The sequence below is a fragment of the Rhynchophorus ferrugineus genome, unplaced genomic scaffold, assembly GCF_030347505.1.
Source record: "Rhynchophorus ferrugineus isolate W39M unplaced genomic scaffold, kcgeb_rfMv2 rfM5, whole genome shotgun sequence".
In the NCBI taxonomy this organism is placed as follows: Eukaryota; Metazoa; Arthropoda; class Insecta; order Coleoptera; family Curculionidae; genus Rhynchophorus; species Rhynchophorus ferrugineus.
Window position 1 is genome coordinate 4749700 of NW_027472584.1, and position 20243 is coordinate 4769942.

At 32.9% G+C, this 20243-nt stretch overlaps 2 long non-coding RNA genes across 2 annotated transcripts; both read left to right on the forward strand.

Moving 5' to 3' along the window:
• Positions 1–441: 441 nt before the first annotated feature.
• On the forward strand, positions 442–975 carry LOC143197563 (uncharacterized). Its single transcript, XR_013006021.1, has 3 exons — positions 442–582; positions 656–770; positions 837–975. It is a non-coding gene; the product is annotated as an uncharacterized LOC143197563 (long non-coding RNA).
• Positions 976–1027: 52 nt separating this feature from the next.
• Positions 1028–1358, forward strand: LOC143197564 (uncharacterized). Its single transcript, XR_013006022.1, has 2 exons — positions 1028–1166; positions 1225–1358. It is a non-coding gene; the product is annotated as an uncharacterized LOC143197564 (long non-coding RNA).
• Positions 1359–20243: the final 18885 nt, after the last annotated feature.

Consider the following 20243-nt stretch of genomic DNA (forward strand, 5'->3'; position numbering starts at 1 on the left):
ACATAGATGATACTATTTTCGCTATATGTGAATACTAATTTAATATCTCGGCAACGTCGCAATCGACATGACGTCATTTTGTGTTGGAATAAGGAAAGATCAATTAGTTTTCCGTCTGGTGGCCTGTGGAGTGTTAGTGGATGAATGGGTTTGATATCTGTTAGTGCGTAATGCAGTTTCGCAGCCCTGTATCGAAAAATGCCGGCAAAGCAATTTAAAATCGTAAGGAAAGCCACTACGTTTTCTATTTAAAATGAAACACTATTAAAAAATCTTATTTATTTTCAACTCATATTGTGCAGGATTTTGTATTACTTTTGATTGTTCCAGCATTGTTGGTACTGTTAAAGAGTAATGGTAAGTTGGGATAAAAATCTGTTAAGAATAATATAATAATATAAAGTTACATTTTACATTTTTTGTAGTTATAACAAATTACATCTATCAGCTTTACTGGAAGGTATATTCAGCTGTGAAATAGAAACACAACATATGCCAAAATATGATCCCAATATAGATTTACAGAACCTGAGAAGAACATGAATCATGTGTCCTCTTTATTTATGGTTTGTATTATTTAAGGTATGTAGATGTTCATAAGTAGCTTTTTTAGATTTATAATATAACCATTAATGAGTCCATTTTCAATTTTTAGAATTCTAGTCCATATTTGATGTCTGTTTAACACAGAACACATAAGAAAAATTGTTCTTGCTTGCTCAAGAATTAATAGTGTGGTTATGAAAACATCGTCTAACATTGTGATAGAGGTAATTCTAAAAGTTACTTGGATTTTTCAGTAAATAGTAGCTTTATTAACTTTTAATCAATTTCAGATTTCATTAATAAATGTATTTCCAACAAAGCACTAACTGAATATTGCAACTAATATATACATTAATTTGTGCAAAAGTTACAATGAAGGTTGTAAAGGACTTGTTTGTTGGTGAATTGTCAGTTCCCATGTGGGACACAAGGTAATATAGGAATTAATGAAAGCCATATAAGGAAAGTTAACAATAACAAAGCTGAGATTCCAGAATGTTACATAAAATAAATATTTGAAATTTACTGACAGAAAAATTGTTTGAAAAAACAACTATTCTTTTAAAGATCGTGGAGTGGAATAAATAAGTAAAGACATTATATTTTTTTTAACAATTCAGGTAAAAAAATTATTCCTTAATCAAATAAGCCTAGTGTATTTATTAATGAATATTTTAGGTGAGAAATATGGATAAAAATCCCATCATTTGGATAACTGGAACATATTCCGCAAATATAAGAAATTATGAATTATAACAATAGTAATTAATGCAATACAATTTAAACTAAATAAAACTTATCTATTATTTGAATTATATAGTTTTTTTAATATTTTTTCCTTGATAAATGCATTTCCTAGATATATATTTCCAAATTGTTAAAAATAAAGTTACAAATTGTATTTGTTGGTGTTCTAATATACGTGTAGATGTCAAATGCTTTAAAAATTATTTTAGTCATATTTTCTCTCTTTTAATATACAAACATATGTTACTTCATTTAATATTCCATATTTATATTTACGATATAAAAGTAAAGATTAAGATTATATATATTTATATTAGGTACCCTAAAGGTGCTAAAATTTTGAAAATAATCTCACTTATGATTTGTTATAACGTTCAGTTAAAATTTCTCAATACTCTGTTGATTATCGGAACTGAAGTTTGGTTTTATTACATGGAATATAAAAATGGCTAGTGAGTGTTAAATGATCAGAGAGATTACATATACTTTAATATGCAAACAGATAAATTACTTCAGTTAATATTATAAATCAAACATACTTCCGATTTTATATTAAATATATTTTGAGAACAAATGTTTGTAACATATCATTTTTAAATTATTCTCTTCATTTTAGTATGAGAGAAACGTGATTAATAGTTTTATTTGATAGTCCCCAAGACTACTTCAAATTTTAATTGCCGTAGTCAGTGGTACAGCCAATTACTAGAAATTGGTGATGCTAGATAATAGAAAATAGAAATTGGTGAATCATAGAATATATAAGTTAGGAAATTCTTTAAACAGTTTTTGATAGAGAACTATTTTATAAAATAAATAAACTGATTTATAAGTATTGTTTATTATTTTGTGATATGTATGGTTGCAGATATGTGAACAAATTTAAAAAAAACGATTTATTTCTTACACGACTTATCAAATACTTGATACCATTTTAAAGATACAAATATTATTTGTAAATGATCCAGGGGTTTGTTAGAGAGTCCACCTTCGAAGTAATGAGTCAAATAATAAGGGGTTAAGGAAGGTTTTATCAGGATAAGCAATAAAAATACATATATTTAGATTTTTTGTTTTGAGATTTAGCATGATTTTTTACAGGATTTTTCATTCAATTCCAGCATTTTCGGTTAATTTGTATGATTGGTTGCATCTACCACTAAAACCATCTGCTCCCCCCCTAAAAAGGTTTTTCCCGCTCCACTCTAGATCTTATTCGAATTAACTATTAGGCTTATACTCTGTTTTGTCTTTTGGCGGTTTATTAATGGAGTTTCGGATATATGTCGTCTTGTTTGTTATTAAGGGTATTGTGTATGTTTGATATTATAAGAAGATAATAGTTTATAATCTGTGCCTTTAATGTGAAGATTTGTTCTATTTTATGAAAAAACCAAGGTACCGTCGAGTAAGGTAACATATTGTGCTCTAAAACTGATTTTGTTTATAATAATGTATTTTAAATATGCAGGAATGCTTGATAGTGAACTGAAATCCGGATTCTTCATGTATTAAAACATTTCGTACCATTTTCGTAAAAGAAATTGAAAAAGCGCAATTTTAGTTTTATGTGGTTATATTTATAATTAGATGTTGTAAAATTTGTTATTGATAATTTTCGTTATTTCAACTACTATACTTAGCTGGATTCTGGGCGATAGCATCAAAAATATTCCCCAAACGTTAGTTTTCTTTTGATTATATCAACAGGTACAGAATGGATTCAGAGAGGTACACAGGGAATAAAATTACCGGACAACGACTACTTGAAAACATGCCTCAAAAGTCGGGTGGTGAGATTGTGAGATCATTAAAGAGGCGTTTAACATGCACGGAATTAGGAAGCCATGGCATTAAAAAAATTAAGGTACTAAAAGACAATACAGTATTGCCCGAATGCAGGTGCGAGGAACAAGAAACTAATTATAATCCAAAAATAGTAATAAAATATGTGAGAAAAGACATGGATGAAGATGAACTGCTTGATGATCTGACAAGTCATAATGAATTTATCAAGGCGGCATTGGGTGACAAAAATGTAAACTATGCTATTAAAATTATTAAGAAAATTGATTATATCTATCCCATTCGAAGACTTGATAAGGAAATATGGGTTATTCAAGTGATACCAGAAATTTTCAAAGCAGTTATGAAAGCTGGCCAAGTAGTCGTTGATTTTATGACCGCGAAGGTGGAGGAATACAACGAATTTATACAATGCAGAAAATGTTGTAAATTCGGTCATACTCAAAGCAGATGCCATGGTCAGTTACGGTGTTTTAAGTGCGGAGGATACCACAAAGGGTATAGATGCTATTCTTATAGTGCAAGATGCATAAATTGCTTAAACGATAACAAAGTGAACAGAAATGAAATAGGACATCATGCCACTTCGACAAAGTGTCCTATATACTTAAGAAAGTTGGCTAACTTTAGAAAAACATTGCAGGAAAAATTGATTTATGCATAGAAGCAATATTTCTAGATGTTCAAATATAATTTTACAGAGAGGGGAGGATTCTAATAGTGTTCATTTTAATTTTTATTGATGGTGAAAGCTATGCTTAATACATTATTGTTAACTACTTTACATATAAAAAATTAATTTAGATTATGTTAGAAAACTACACCAAACCAAGTTCGAATGTAACAGATTTAAGTTCTGGTTGATCTATACTGATTAATACTAAGTAATAAAATAGTTTTAGTTGAAAATGTCTCTTATATGACCTATAAATACATTTAAGTTATTATATAAAGTTATTTACACGATTATATTTAGATTTAGTTTGTTTTATATAAATAAATATTTAATAGGTAATAATTATATATTATAGTTCTTAGAACTATTTTTTTCTTTTGTTTGTGATATTCTTGTGTTGTTCTTGTGATTAGTTTGTAGGATTACCAATAAATATTTTGTGAAAGTTATTATAAGGTATATTTAAAATTTCCTTTTTACCGAAGTAAAATGAATGGTCATATCTGATCATATATACATATCATGATGAATAATAAATATATATATTATTCAAGGTATGTTTCTCAAGCTTTTTTCATCGACCAAAAGGACTAATATAAAAATTATATGTTGTTTTAAAAGTATTTTCAATATAAGATCAGAAATGTATTTCATATAAAACATTAATAATAATAATAAATGTCTGTATATTAAAATATATGTAAACTATAACACTCATATTTTTTATACATTAACTTTGCAATAACATATATAAAACCTTTTTTTAGTTGCACTTAAGTCTAATTTTCATTAACTTTCAATAATCAACAAAGTATTAATAAGTGTAAATTACTACGCCACTGAACATTACAAAAAGTATTATAAGAAAGATATCATTATTTTCAGAACTATAACAACTTCAGGGCAATCGAACATAAGAATACACGATTTTTCTTTACTTTTATGTTATGAATATGGAATAATTAATGAAGTAATACATGTTTATATATTAAAACAGAATATAAGAATAAAACAATTTTGAAATTGGTATTAATGTATTGGTAAATTGTAATTGGACTTTAGCATCTATATGTGAGAATTGAGGATGGACACGTGGTTAAATTATAGAAACTAAGGGGATTATTTATGGTTTATTCCAGTGATTGACAATTTACAGTTGACGACATAGCTACTCGAGGGAGCCCGGAGACAAAGAAACCGTCGAAATTTCTTGGGGCCTGATTTACCAGCTGATAAGGTTTCCTTATCAATTTTCCAGGAAACATTTCCCAAACCATCTATCCGATTTTCGATACCGAATTATAAAATCTACAGGTCGCTGTTCGAGACTGCGAAATTTCCTGACCCTCGTCTAGTGTTCCTCTGCGAACTTTACAATAGCAATTGGGTTGTCGATGTTGGATATATTTGGGGTAAAACCCGAGAACTCCGAGCTGAAATTTAATTTCATCTGTCACTACAAAGACTGTCAGACCCCTAAAGATTGTCCGGAGGCATCTTTCCTCCGCGGGACAGAACGAATGATCGGAAAAATATTGCGGCGGTTGCGTGGAAGTAGAAGGCGAAGTGGTCGCGTTTGAGTTGGAAATAGGTGTTTCTGTGGCGGTATTCATCGAGTTTTGATACGAAAAAATCACGCTTACGTGTGATGGTTTCGGTGCTCTCCGTCGCTTCAGCTGATGTTTTGGGAATAAGCTTCTTTGGTGTCTTGAAGTTGGCCGATTTAGCTGCTTCGCTGGTGCTAGGTGTGGGATTTAGCCATGGTTTTGACAGGGATTGGTTTTTTCTTGGTGGATTGGTGGTGAAATCATCTGTCACAGTTAAGGCCCGGTTAACTTTGGTTACTTCTCTTGGTGGCTCATTAGCGTGATAAGCAGCTTGTAAAGCAAAACTTTAATCATCGGAGACAATTTACTTTTTCTACAGGTGAGAGGGTTAAGCACTGTGGCGACACTGTAGCCTTTGGAAATTGCTTTATTTATCTGCGATGACCATAGGAATCTACGATCAAAGATGAGGCCGGGATATGTGGCTTTTTGACGCCACGAAATTGAGACTTCTTCCACTCTCAGCTGGTAGGCGCAGATGTCTCTCTGATTGTAAAAGATTATGGCCTGGGTTTTTTGGGTTTTGATTTGCAACCTCCAGAAATTTAACCATTGGACTGTGGCATTTAATTGAATTTGAAGTTTTCTCTGAGCAGCATCTACAGAACGAGAACTGGTGAAGAAAGCTGTATCATCCGCGTATTGGGCGGTTTCCACATCTTTCTTCATTGGGATGTCTGACATGAAGAGGTTGAATAATGCTGGGGCTAATGGAAAACCTTGGGGGACCTGCTTTGACTGATTTAGTACTCGAGAGTGTATTACCGATCTTTACTTGAATGGATCTAGCCGACAAAAAGGAACGCAGTAAAATTATCAGGTCTTCCGGTTAACCTGCTTCGATGGCTTTGTGTATTAGGCCGGCGTGCCAAACTTTGTCAAACTTTGTGTCTTTTGTTAGGTCTAAAAAGACCGCGCAGAGCTTGTGCTTTTTTTTCATGGCGAAGTGAATTTCTGCGGCTAATCTAGTGATCTGATGTGCACATGAATGTTTGGCTCTGAACCCGTGTTGTTCATCTGGTATGATATGGTTCTGCTCAGTGAACCGGTTGAGTGCAGAACGGATCGCTCTTTCAGCAATCTTGGACATTGAACTAAGCAGACTGATGGGCCTGTAGTCTGAAGGCGAAGAATCTGCTCCTTTTTTCAGAAGTGTTGCAACCGCATGATGGAATTTATGATGATGGTTAATTCCGAGAGCTGCTTGTGTGGGAGCTTTTTGAGTTGGAATACTGAAATTTCATCGTATCCAGGTGCCTTTTTGGGTTTCAGATTGCTGATGATTTTTTGTAACACCTTTGGTGAAACTAGATGGTTTTGAAGATATTTTGGAGGCGCTATTAACGTCGGTGTATAAGGTTACACGAGCTCTTCTGTGGAGTCTATTCTTATGGCGAATTAATTCCCTGATATTTGGCGCCAATGCTGTGTTGTAATTGCCTTGCGGAGGTGGAATTGAGACCGTTGCCTATTTGTGAGCATTTTGAATATCATTTGTGAGCTCGGTAATTGCTTCCTCAATTTTGTAGGTTGTTTATTTTGGGGATTGGACCTGTTTGTAGGATCTCTTGAAATAGTTTCCAGTCGGTTTTTTGGGTTTGTTTTCCATACGGGGTTTTGATCATCCGGGAGTCTCCCACCGTCAGAGTAATCGGGCGGTGAACGGAGCCCATTTTTTATTATGAAGTTTTGGATTATGAAGAAATCAATTTTTAATGGAAGTGTGTGCAGGTTGTGGTAGTGTGTCGGTTCTGCTGGGATTATCAGTCCTAGACACAGATCCGAGCTCAGTCGGTCGATATCAACCCCTGCCTGATTAGTTCGGAGGTTGCCCCACAAATGGTGGTGTGCGTTGAAGTCGCCGCCAATAAATTTGGCTACGTCTCCGTCGAACACGGTCCTGAATTCAGAGGGGCCGTAATCCATGCATTTCCGATTCATAGTGACTTTAACTGGCCTGTATGATAGAACAATTGAGATGGAAGTTGATTCAAAACTGTTCGTATGCTGTGACGGCAATAAAAAGTATTCCCTTTTTAATTAAGGTTGCGGTTTCACCACCATTGCCTGTTGTTCTATCGTTTCTGTAGATTGTATAATTCGGTATCGAAAAATGGATGGATGGTTTGAGGAATGTTTCCTGGCGCGGAAGTATGTCGATGTTGTGACTGGTCAGTACGTCGACAAGTTCCTCCTTCTTGTTGCGTACTGATTGTGCATTCCAGGACATGATGTTTAGGAATTTGATGGGTATGGTATCCATTCACGGGCATGAACATTTCAATATTCGTATGAGAACGGGGTCTTTCCTCATGCCCCCTTGCAATTCTCTTGATTTCTTGACTGACTGTGGGGTATCTGAAGGTCTCGATGTAGGTAATCAGTCTTATAGTATTTGGGTGCACCCACAATACCTTTCAGGACTTTGTTCTGAAAAATTTGTATTTGATTTATGTTACTCTTTGCAGAACATCCCCATAATTGAACTCCGTATGTCCATACAGGTTTTAGTATTTGCTTATATAATAACAATTTATTATGTACTATTAATTGTTATTTTCTTCCAATTAGCCAGTACATTTTCCTATATTTCGATTCCCGTTCTTTTCTTTACTTTTTTATATGTTCCTTCCAGCGAAATTTTGAATCGAGATTCATTCCAAGATATTTAGCGTTGTTGCTATATGGAATGATAGTGTTATTTAATGTTATTGGTGCTTATACTGTCTGTTTATAGGTGAACTGCATATGTACAGATTTACTTTCATTAATTCTTATTTTCCAAGCTTGTGTCCAATTATTTATATTGTCACTCGCCTGTTGCAATTTTCGTGAAGCTTTTTCACTATTGTCTCCGACAGCTATAATCGCAGTATCATCAGCAAATGTAGCCATCGTAATATTTTTCATTTGTGGTATATCACAAGTGTAGAGTAGATAAAGCATTGGTCCCAGTACACTTCCTTGTGGTACACCTACTTTAGCTTCTTTGATTGTAGAGTAAGCTTCTTGTTTGACTCTAAACATTCTGGTTGTAATGTATGATTTTAATACTTCGGTGTGTTGTTTTGGTAGCATTTTCTGTAGTTTATGAACAAAGCCTTCATGCCAAACCTTATCGAAGGCTTGTGCTACATCTAAAAATATAGCTGAGCATACTTTTTTACTTTCGTAGGCTTTTTCAATAACATCTGTTATGGAGCTGGTCAATTGTTGAGTACTTGTTAATAAACCCAAACTGGTGTGTTGGTATTAGGTTTTTTCTCTCTATGAGCGGTTTTATTTTTTGAACAGGAGTTTTTCAAAAACCTTAGGTATTACTGGCAGCAGTGATATAGGTTTTGGGAACATTATAATTCCCGCCACCTTCCAAATGTCTGGGACATGTTTTAATCTAAATACTGTATTGATCAAGTGGTTGGTCTATAATTCCCTTTCTTAGTAGTTTTTGCACTAATTCTCCTGTTATTAAATCGTAGCCTGGTGATTTCCTGGGGTTAATGTCAGTTTTAATAACTTTGGTTAACTCTTTCGACGTAAATAATTCAATCACCGAATTTCCAGCTTCTATGTCGGGCAAATTATTTTGGTTTGAAAGTTTTTTCTAGATACTCAGCAAATGCTTCTGCTTTTTGGTTATTGTCACGTGCCCAATTCCCACATAGGTCTCTTATAGGAGGACTGTGAAGGCATGAGCGCTTTAAATATTTTGTGGCTTTCCAAAGTGAGTAATCAGTTTCTTTATCGTATGTTAAATTTCTCAGATTGTCATTTATGGTTTTGTTTTTAATTTCCAGTATTTCCCTTTTTTGTCTTTGGGTTATATTGTTTAAACTATTTTTATTTTCAGGTGTTCTCTTTTGTTGCCGCTTTTTTCTTAATTTACGTTTTTTAACTATCATTTCCTTCACTTCTTTTGGATAATTAATTCCTTTAATTGTACTCTTAATTTCTGGAGTATTATTCCAGGAGCTATTTTATACAGACAAGAATTCGTACATCTTCGTCTGACATCACGAATGGAAAAAAACAGTCGAACCGTGCATTTGACTGAAAATAGTAATTACTATTTTCAGTCGCTATTTTTTTGACTATCGACTGTTTTGCGACTATCGACTGTTTTCAGTCGATAGTTCCAGGCGTTAGTGTTAAGCTAAATTTTGAGTATATAGTAGAATAAAAATACGTGTTGCAGATAGGTTAAAGATGGTTTTTGATAATTTTTATTTGATTATTACAACAATTATTATGTACATATTTTATTTTGAAATAATAGTTAATAAAATAAAAGTTAAAAGTTGAGTTTGATTATTAGTGTTAATTTTTAGTGAATAAAAATATTTTGTTCACATATTTTGTGTCACCTATCTGTCGACTATTCCTGATTGCTTGATTTGAGCGATTGTCGTTTTATTGGAATATATTTATTTTTAACGCATATTACACAAAAATGTTAGACCTAAAAATTCTTTATCTATCTAAGCTTTAACCGTGCCAAACTTTTACGCCTACAGATACTCCAGTTTTCTTCATAAAGGGAGACTCAATTTGTGTTAAGCCTATTAGTATGTAGATTCTTGGAACTATTTTATTTATTAAAATTTATGCCGTCTAAACTTATTAATTTAATAAACTGATTTGAGTAAATGCTATAGATCGCAAAGGATACTGTCAGCACCCACCTAATAAAAGAATGATTACATTTAGTCAATATTTTATTTTAACGTCAAAGTATATATCCTGTGACTTCAACATAGCAGCTTGAGCGTATTTATTAACACGCAAGATATATGACGATGTTCCTTGCACATAATTTTTTGGTACGCATCACTGATGCAGCACAGCCAATTTTTATTTATTGGCTGTACATTTATTATTGCTATAAATAATAATAAGCGAGCAGTACATTAACAGTGGATAGAACAAAATAAGAAAGTAAAAGAAAGAGGTCAACTAAGAAAGTCAACTATGTTATTTTCTTCTGTTGCGGATATTTCAGACGGGTACGGATTAAATACTCTCTTTAAATATTTAGAGAAAACTGCTTTATCTTTATCATTCCTAGCCCAAGTATTGTTGTCAATTTTAATGGGTGGATTATGTTGTTGAGATTTTTTTTGTTACTTTCCAGAGAGAACATTCCGCTGTATCTTTCAGATCTTTTGTGGCCTTGTTGAGTTTTCTCTTTTTGGCAATTTTTTGTTTGATTACAGATGAAATATAATTACTTTTGATATGTCGCTCTATTAGCTGTCGCGTACCATGCAGCCTCTTGTATATATTTTGTTATATATTTTGCTGCTATTTCTGTTTTTAGTGGTAAATTTAGAGATATTAAACTGTCTAATTTCTCTCTAAATAATGGTTTTGGCGTTGTGCAAAGAAGGTGGTTTTGTTTTGTTGAGAATATTTGAGTTCACTGTTATAATAACTGGTGAGTGATCAGATGATAGATCGAAGCATGATTCAGCTTTGCACGTTTTGGTGTCAATATTTTTTTTCTATTTCGGGAATTTTATTTCTATTTGACGGCCAATATGTTGACTCACCAGTAGAGATATGCTGTAAGTTATGTGCCTTCAATGCTTTGACCAATTCTCTGCCGTTTGCTGTTATTAATCTAGAACCCCACATTACATGTTTTGCATTGTAATCTCCTCCAGCAACGAATCTGTTACCCCGCGTGTTAAAGAAACCACGGTGTTGTTATGTTTAGGTGGACAATTGATAGCAGTAATTGTTAATGGGCCGTGCACTTCTTCAATGGTTACACTGGTGGCTTGTAAATATTTCTCGCTGAATTTATCTCTTTCACATTGTTTTATGTTTTCACGAATAATTATAGATGTTCCTCCATGTGCTTTATCATCTGGGTGTTGTGAGTGATACTACGATAGCTTGTATTTCGAAATCCGTATGTAATTTCTGTCAGTGAAATGTGTTTCGGATACCATCATGATATCTATATTTTGTTCATATAAGAACATTTTAAGCTCCCTGGCATGTTGCTGGAGTCCGTCAGCATTCCAGACGACTATTTTGTTTTTTTCTGTTATGGCTATCAGTCATTAGGCTAGCTTGGTAACCACGACGGTGAGTAAATTCATCATTACTCAGTTGCTCCATAAGTTTACCCATCATTTTCTCTAATTTACTAATAGTCCTTATAAGGTCAGTGGTGATTGACGTTGTCTGCGTATTAGGTTGGGACTGACTGTTGGTTATTGCGTGTGCGTATGATATTTTGATGGCTGTAAGTTAATTTTTTTCTCTCAGTGCTTTATAAAATTTTTCTTGCAACACTTTATGGACTAGGTATCTCCTATAATTTGCAGGATGATTATCGTCCAGTTGACGCATTTTACTTTATCGTCACGTGTTTTGCGCGTTCAATCATTGGTTGCATGCTCCCCTGCGCATTTCACACATCTATACAAATTGCAACAGTATGTTTGGAATGCCTATATGCATATCATCTGGTGCATTGTGGGACGATTCTTTTTGTGTATTGCGGCTCACATTTAATGATTTTGTTGTCCAAGTACTTAATTTCGTAAACATATTTATTTCTTTTAGTTTTAGTTATTTTCTTTTGTCTTCGAATCAATATAAAACATTGGCAGTGGTTCCTTTGTTGCATGATGATTAATATTATGTATATTTACAAGTTCGTGGCCTTGTTCAGCTTAATTGTGTTTGAATCTGTGGCGTAATGTGGTCCTTTATAACAAATTTAAAGGTTTTTTTTCGGACTTTGGTCGAAAAATATGGTATTGCGTGCTTCTATTGTCCAATTCTCTTATTAAAACTTTGAAATGTTGAGGGTCAAACATTTGAATCTTCACTGTTTCAGACCCGATTTGTTTTGTGTAATTATTACATATTGTTTTGAGCAAGTCATGCAGTTATTCACCTACCTACCTAAACCTACCTTATATATTGTTATTGGGGGTGCTCTGGGAATTGCGTTTGACTGGTTTTCTTTATTATTCTGGTTTTCTTCTGTCTCTTCTCAGAGAACTGAAACTATTGTATGTTTGGATTGGTTTTTTAAGCCAATAGTCGCTGATTATCGTCTGTTTTCGGACGACTTGTTATTCGGGACTTTTCAAGCGTTTTTTTTTGTAACCATGTTCCATTCGGGGCTCCATTTGAGGGGTTTCATCTATTGACACTTGATCATCATTTCGAATAGCCTGCGATTCAATTGATAAATCGACAGAAATATGTTGTAGATCAGCCATTATGTATTGAAATTACTCGCGTCATATTTTACTCGCTTGATTTACCGTTCCAAAAATAAGAAAGAAATTCCTAGAAGGTAGAGCCTTGCTTATAAAAAATAAATTTTACATTTTGCGTTCATTAGTTCACGTTTTAAATTACGTTCTCATCCTACAATGGTTGACACTAGATTTTCACTTTTTATGACCGGCACTTTTATGACATCAATAATAACACTGATATCTATTTTCTTTTTTTTACAACAGGGCGTTCAGAAATTTACATCTGCACTCCGCGGTGGTTTGAACGGAACTGAATCTGAAATAAGATTTAACTTTGATTTCTATTTTGCAAATGGTAATTACAAAAAAACATGTTAAAATTATGAATTGTTTTTCCTATTTTTCATTGAAGGGAATTACATGTATTGATACTCTCCATAGTTCAAAATTTGTGAAATAATATGCAAAAAGTATTTCACAACTGCTGAGAGAAAATATGTTTAATAATAATTTCATATAAAATAATTATTAACAACATAAAAAAATATTAAGTTTGCCAACTAATTTTATTTTATTTATAAACAATGCAAATATTTTAAAATGTGACGAACACATCAACATGTAACAATAACTACCCATTAAACGCACTATACTCAACAATCGCTTCTTAGCTTCTTTCAAAGACTACCATATCTTCGATCTAAAATATATAGTAAAACTCATTAAACATAGTAGTTTTAGTGAAAAGAGTCACTTACCTATGTTATTCTTTACACAACAGATATATCACTAGTTTCAAGGTGTTACTTCTTCAATTTTTCCAAGATATATCTCAAATATGCTTGTTAGCAAGTTTATTTTTTACTTTATAATTTGAAAAGATACTAGCATAATATACTCTTATAAGGACTGTGGCTCTTCTATGCAAATCATCTTGCACTTCTCAGCTTTTATTTTTTCATACTTAGCCAATGTGCCTTCAATAATTTAAACTCAGTTAATAAATATTTCACCTTCAAAATATTAATAAAATATATACAAAATACATCATGCAGTAAATACAAATTCATACATGTTTATATAATTTCTAGTTCAGTTCCAACCTTCGTAGGGTGAAGACGTATTTTCAATACGGTCCAAGCTATAAAAAGATACCTTTCTTTAAAAAAAAACCAGTATTTTATTACGGTTATTTAATTGAGTGTTAAAAACGCATAACAGATGCGGCTATCCGTCTCTCAGTGGACCTAAAGTGTAGTGAATACGTGTTTACGTGACCAGACAAAAGGACTGCATCTCATTTTTATTAGTGTTTAAAATAATTTCATCTTATTTTACAACAGTCCTTTTGAAATTCATTTATAGTATTTATAGTAAAAAAACTAGTGCTAAAATAACGTAAGTGAAAAATGAAGTGCGTGAAATAAACAATGTATTTATTTTATTTTTTTTATCCTCTGGAAGTAAATTAAATAAAATATTAAAAATTAAAAAATGGCAAACAATAGCGATTCAACCAAATCACCTGCACACTTTGATATAAGATTAGAACAAACAGCAATAACGCAAACTCCACCATCAGAATGGACTACAGTCGTTAACAAAAAACGATTGAGAAGTCCAGAAGAAGAAATCGCGAGGAAACAAACAAGAATCAGTGACTATTGGTTGCAGAAACCGATAGAGACAAAAAACAGTTTTAGCAACCTGTCGGAAGAAATTGAAGAGAACATACAACCAAGCCCTGAAAAAGTTGTTCCCAAACCACCACCAATAACAGTCTATAAGGTAGGAATAATAAAAAACATCCATGATTTATTAAAAACCATTACTACGAACTATACAATTAAAACAGTGAGCTATGAAACAATTAAAATCCAATTGTTCGAAGCGGATCACTTTAAAGTTCTTATAAAAGAATTAGATGAAAGAAACACCCAATACCATACATTCAGGCCAAAATCCGAGAGAACATTTAAATTCGTACTAAAAGGATTACATCACGGGACGGACTTTAACACCATCAAGCTAGCACTAGCTGAAAAAGGCCACGAGGTCGTAAATATTCACAATATACGACATCACACGACAAAAAAACCTCTGCCTATGTTTTATATAGACATAAAACCTAATGGAAACAATAAGGCGGTGTATGAAATCACCAAATTGGAAAATAATATTATTAAATGCGAACCACCACATATAAAAAGAATTATACCACAATGCACAAGGTGTCAAGCGCACGGGCACACAAAGACTTACTGTCGCAAATCATATAGATGCGTAAAATGTGCAGGAGAACATAAGACAGGAGATTGTACTCGTAAAGTTCGCGATGAAAAAGTGAAATGTGTCAACTGTAACGGAAATCATCCAGCGAACTACAAGGGTTGCGCAGTTCACAAGCAACTACAGCAGAAACTCTATCCTGCCTTAAGGGAAAAAAGGCATCAACAAAAACAATCCACTACTACCAATTTACCACTACCCACCAGAACAAGTCAACCAGACATAACTTATGCCCAAATAGTTGAAAATGGTTCAGCACAAAAACGAGAGACAATATCTCAACCTACTGAAACTAGCAACATCTCAAGATTAGAAAATATGATGGCCAAACTAATGGATCAAATGAGTACGATGCTTGGTCTACTCACAACCGTCGTAAGCAAACTTGCCTAATGCCTGAAACCAATAGCTACAAAATCGCCATCTGGAATGCCAATGGGCTCCAACAACATGCCAGGGAACTAAAAATGTTCGTAATTGAACAAAATATTGACGTTATGATGGTTTCCGAAACACACTTTACGGACAAAAATTATATGAAAGTTCCTAAATATAAGCTTTATCATACAAATCACCCTGATGATAAAGCACATGGAGGTACAGCCATAATAATTCGAGATGATATAAAGCATTTCGAAAAAGAAAAATTCCGCAAAGACTACCTGCAAGCCACCAGTATAACCATAGAGGAAGCCCATGGACAATTAACAATTTCTGCGATTTATTGCCCACCCAACCATAACAACAAGGCAGAACAATTTCAAGAATTCTTCCGTACGCTAGGTAATAGATTTATAGCAGGAGGAGATTATAATGCAAAACATTTAATGTGGGGTTCAAGAATAATAACCTCAAAAGGTAGAGAACTGCTCAAAGCCATAAGGATAGATAACTTACAACATATCTCTACTGGCGAACCAACATATTGGCCTTCAGACAGAAATAAAAAACCAGATACAATAGATTTCTGTATTACAAAAAATATTGATCCAAAAAAGTGTCAAGCAGAATCATGTTTCGACCTGTCTTCTGATCATTCACCAATAATAGTAACAATTTCTTCAAAAATTACCATCAAAGATAAACCCCCTTCTCTGTGCAATAATAGAACTAACTGGCCCTCATTTAGAGAAAACTTAGACCAAAATATCTCTCTAAACTTACCGTTACAAACTGAAATGGATATAGAAATAGCAGCAATAAATCTTACAAAAAATATACAGGAGGCAGCATATTCCGCGACTCCCAACATTGAAACATTTCCAAGAAAAAATACACATATATCATGTACAATACAGAAAAAGATAGCAGAAAAAAGAAAGTTACGACGAAATTGGCAACAGCAAAGGACTGAAGAGAATAAAAGAAAATTTAATAGGGCCATAAAAGAGCTGAGAGATCTAATCCAAATCGAACAGAACCAAGGCATTCAAGAATACCTAGAAAACTTGACATCAACTGAGGCTACAGACTATTCGTTGTGGAAAGCAACAAAAAAGCTTAGGAGATCCCAGCAGCATAACCCACCTATTAAAACAAGCGAAAATAATTGGGCGAGAAGCAATAAAGAGAAGGCCGACATTTTCTCAAAACACTTAAAAAATGTTTTTAAACCTTTCCAGTCTCAGCTACATAAAGATGACGAAAATAAAATTACTAGCTTTCTAGATTCGCCATTTCAAATGGATTTACCGCACGAGAAATTAACGGTCAAAAAAGTTAAACATACAATAATGAGAGAGATTAATATTAAAAAAGCTCCTGGTTATGACTTAATTACTGGCAAAATTTTAAAAGAACTATCAGAAAAGGCTATAAAACTATTAACATATATATATTTAATGCTATGCTACGAATTAATTACTTTCCTAGTATCTGGAAAGTAGCTAAAATATTAATGATACTTAAACCAGGAAAAATACCAGAAGATGTGACCTCCTACCGACCTATAAGTTTATTACCAATAATCTCGAAAGTTTTCGAGAAGTTATACATAAAAAAACTAAACTATATAATAGAAAAAAGAAAAATTATTCCAGAACATCAGTTTGGCTTTCGCAATAAGCATGGGACTATAGAACAAGTGCATAGACTTGTAAACCAAATAAACGCTGACCTAAATGCCAAAAGATATTGTTCGGCTGCTTTCCTAGACATATCTCAGGCTTTTGACAAAGTATGGCATACGGGCTTGCAGGTTAAACTAAAGAAACTTCTCCCTCATCCGGACTATCAGCTACTAAAATCGTATCTCACTGACAGACATTTTATTGTAAATCAAGGCGATGAACATACCGAATTAAATCCCATATATTCAGGAGTTCCGCAAGGTAGTGTACTGGGTCCAGTACTGTATCTTCTGTATACGGCTGATCTGCCCACCACAAAAATAACTACTGTGGCAACATATGCAGACGATACAGCAATCTTAGCATCCCATGAAGATCCAGTCACAGCATCAATAAACCTACAAACCCACCTGGAGCAAATACAATTATGGTTGAAGACATGGCGCATTAAAGCCAATGAATCAAAATCCACGCATATAACGTTTACCCTGCGTAGAAGAACATGTCCACCAGTAAATATCAATCATCGCCAACTCCCCCAAGCAGACCATGTTAAATATCTTGGTATGCATTTAGATCGACGCCTAACCTGGAAGAAGCACATACTCTCTAAACGGAAACAACTAGGACTAAAATTATATCAAATGTATTGGCTCATTGGGCGCAAATCCAAGTTATCATTAGATAACAAGGTATTGCTGTATGAGTCTATACTCAAGCCCATTTGGACATATGGAATTCAACTATGGGGTACCGCTAGCAAATCCAATATATCCATCATTCAACGGTTCCAAAATAAGGTGTTGCGTGCCATTGTTGATGCTCCGTACTATATTTCAAATAAAGTGATACAACGCGATATTCCTCTAGAACCTATAACGAGTGTAATCCAACGTGTTTGTGTGAAGTACTTCGAAAGAGTGTCAGTGCATCCCAATGTACTCGCTAATCAGCTAAATATGCGACGTGATAGTGAAGTGCGTAGACTAAAACGTTTAACACCATCTGATCTGATTACTGGACATATGTAGAGTTTAGAATAAGCATTAGAATAAGACTAATTAATTAAGATAATATTTTATACAGAAGATTGCTTAATGAAGTGATTTTCTACATGCCATGTATATATAATATAAACAGAAGAAATACTTATTGCCAATAGGGCAGATTGTGGACTCACGAAGAGTAATAATAAAAAAAAAAATATAATTTCTGTCTCTATCACTGACCAATGAATTGCCTAATGACTCCATTTATACATTTTGTCCTACCAAATAAAGGTAATATTCTTAATTTAAGGTTTTATTATGTCTATCTCATAGTGAAATTTATACATATACATTCTTTTCTCTTGGGACTGGGTATATCTTCTGGTAATTTTGGATAATTTTATAATCGTTACAGAATTGTAAATATTTGAAGTCTCTTCACGATTCTATAAATAGAATACTAAAGCCGTATATACATAAGAGTTTTATGTTAGATTCTTACCATAAACTTCAAACGGGTTGAATTTCAATATTATTCGTATTGTCTTCCTTGCCATAACTTTGTTTATTATGTTAACCGCCATACTTACAACAATTTGATACTCTTTTAAAAAAACGATTAGACGGTACATGCTATTTTAGGAATAAACATTGCTTTCTAGGAAAAGAACACTATACATACCGTCGAAGAATTATTCACAAGAAATTTTATTTTAGAATGCCGAACCAAACAATGAAAACCGTCAAATGATTTTTGGAGGCCAAAACTTTTCGATAATTATGCAGGCTTAAAAAACATTACAATCTATTGTTTGGCAGTAATGTAAATTAATCGTTGGTCGCTAATTAGTTGCAAATATATCTAGTAAAAGAAATCAAAGATTACTTATGTTATACAATTTAAGCTAGATATCTAAGTGTATTTCAGTCAAGAGTTAAAGGAGCCTATCTCGCCATTTAAAATTAATCAACAAATTAGAGGTTACTAACGTTTTTAACTTTCAATAAATAGATTTTTCCCCTTGTCAATTGTTTGTCTTTTTAATTATTGATAATAGCCTGATATAAAAATTTCCAAATATACATAACTGTAATTACTATATGAATCCAAAGACATTTCACGGCATTGTACAGAAGTATATTAAAATATATGTTTATGAAAAAATTAGCTCATTGGCTACGGATGCTTTCGCTATTGAGTACCTACTAACAGAATAATATATAATTAAGAAAAATCCAGAAACGTTGGTATATTTTCTCGTGCTATTAGCTAATTTTGTTAAAATATTGCGTAGTTGTTACTGAATTTTAAAAAGTAACAATATATAAATTAGTAAATAAATAAATGCATGTAGTAGTAAATAAATAAACGTTCTAGATTCGAACATTTACTTCAGACGTATAATGATGTGAAAATTATTAGAAGCGTTGACAGATTAGAAATAAAATAGGGCTCGCTACACATTTCAGTTGTTCAGATAGGTAAGTACTTAAGCAACTTCTACTTATACTTTGAATTCTGATAAGGCTAATCGAATTAATATTTTTATGGCAATCGTTCAAAATTACACATTTGTATTAACTCTTCTTTTGTTTTTTCAAAATTTGATCAGAACGAACTAGATATTTTTCCTTTTCTTGTAAAAAGTCGACTGGACCTTCAGCTTTAGAATTTATCGGTTCAAGGGAATTCAATACTGACATTAAAATTTCACTATTGGAACAATACGGAGAAGTATTGGATATCTGTTTAAATTTTGGGTTATATCATTTCAAACAACAATTGCAACACAAAGCTTATCAATAAATCAATCCTTTTCGAAAAAATATTCAATCATTTTTTCTAAATATAGATGATCCTTTAACTTTCACTAATAAAATTAAGTATTGTATACGGATAACTAAAAGTCCTTCTCTCCCAAATCCCAAAAAATATGCTTTATAACAGATAATATAATATATAATAACAGATCTGGACCACCGATATGGTTGTTAAATTTAAAATATCGAAATTCTAAATTGTCCAGATTATCGTTTAAAATAAAGTGAATATAATTTTGATATAAATCATATTCGCGGTAAGTGGACTAAAGATGGTTTATCGCGGACAAAAATAAATCAAATCTAGGTTAAAACCTATATATATTATACTTTTTATATATTATATTACTGTCCGGTCAATTACCAAACTTTCACCATTCGTTCAATTACTGGGTACCCGGGTACCCACCTATATAGGCAGATGTGCAAGTCATTAGTGTACTGAATAAAAAAAAATCTGTGTAAAC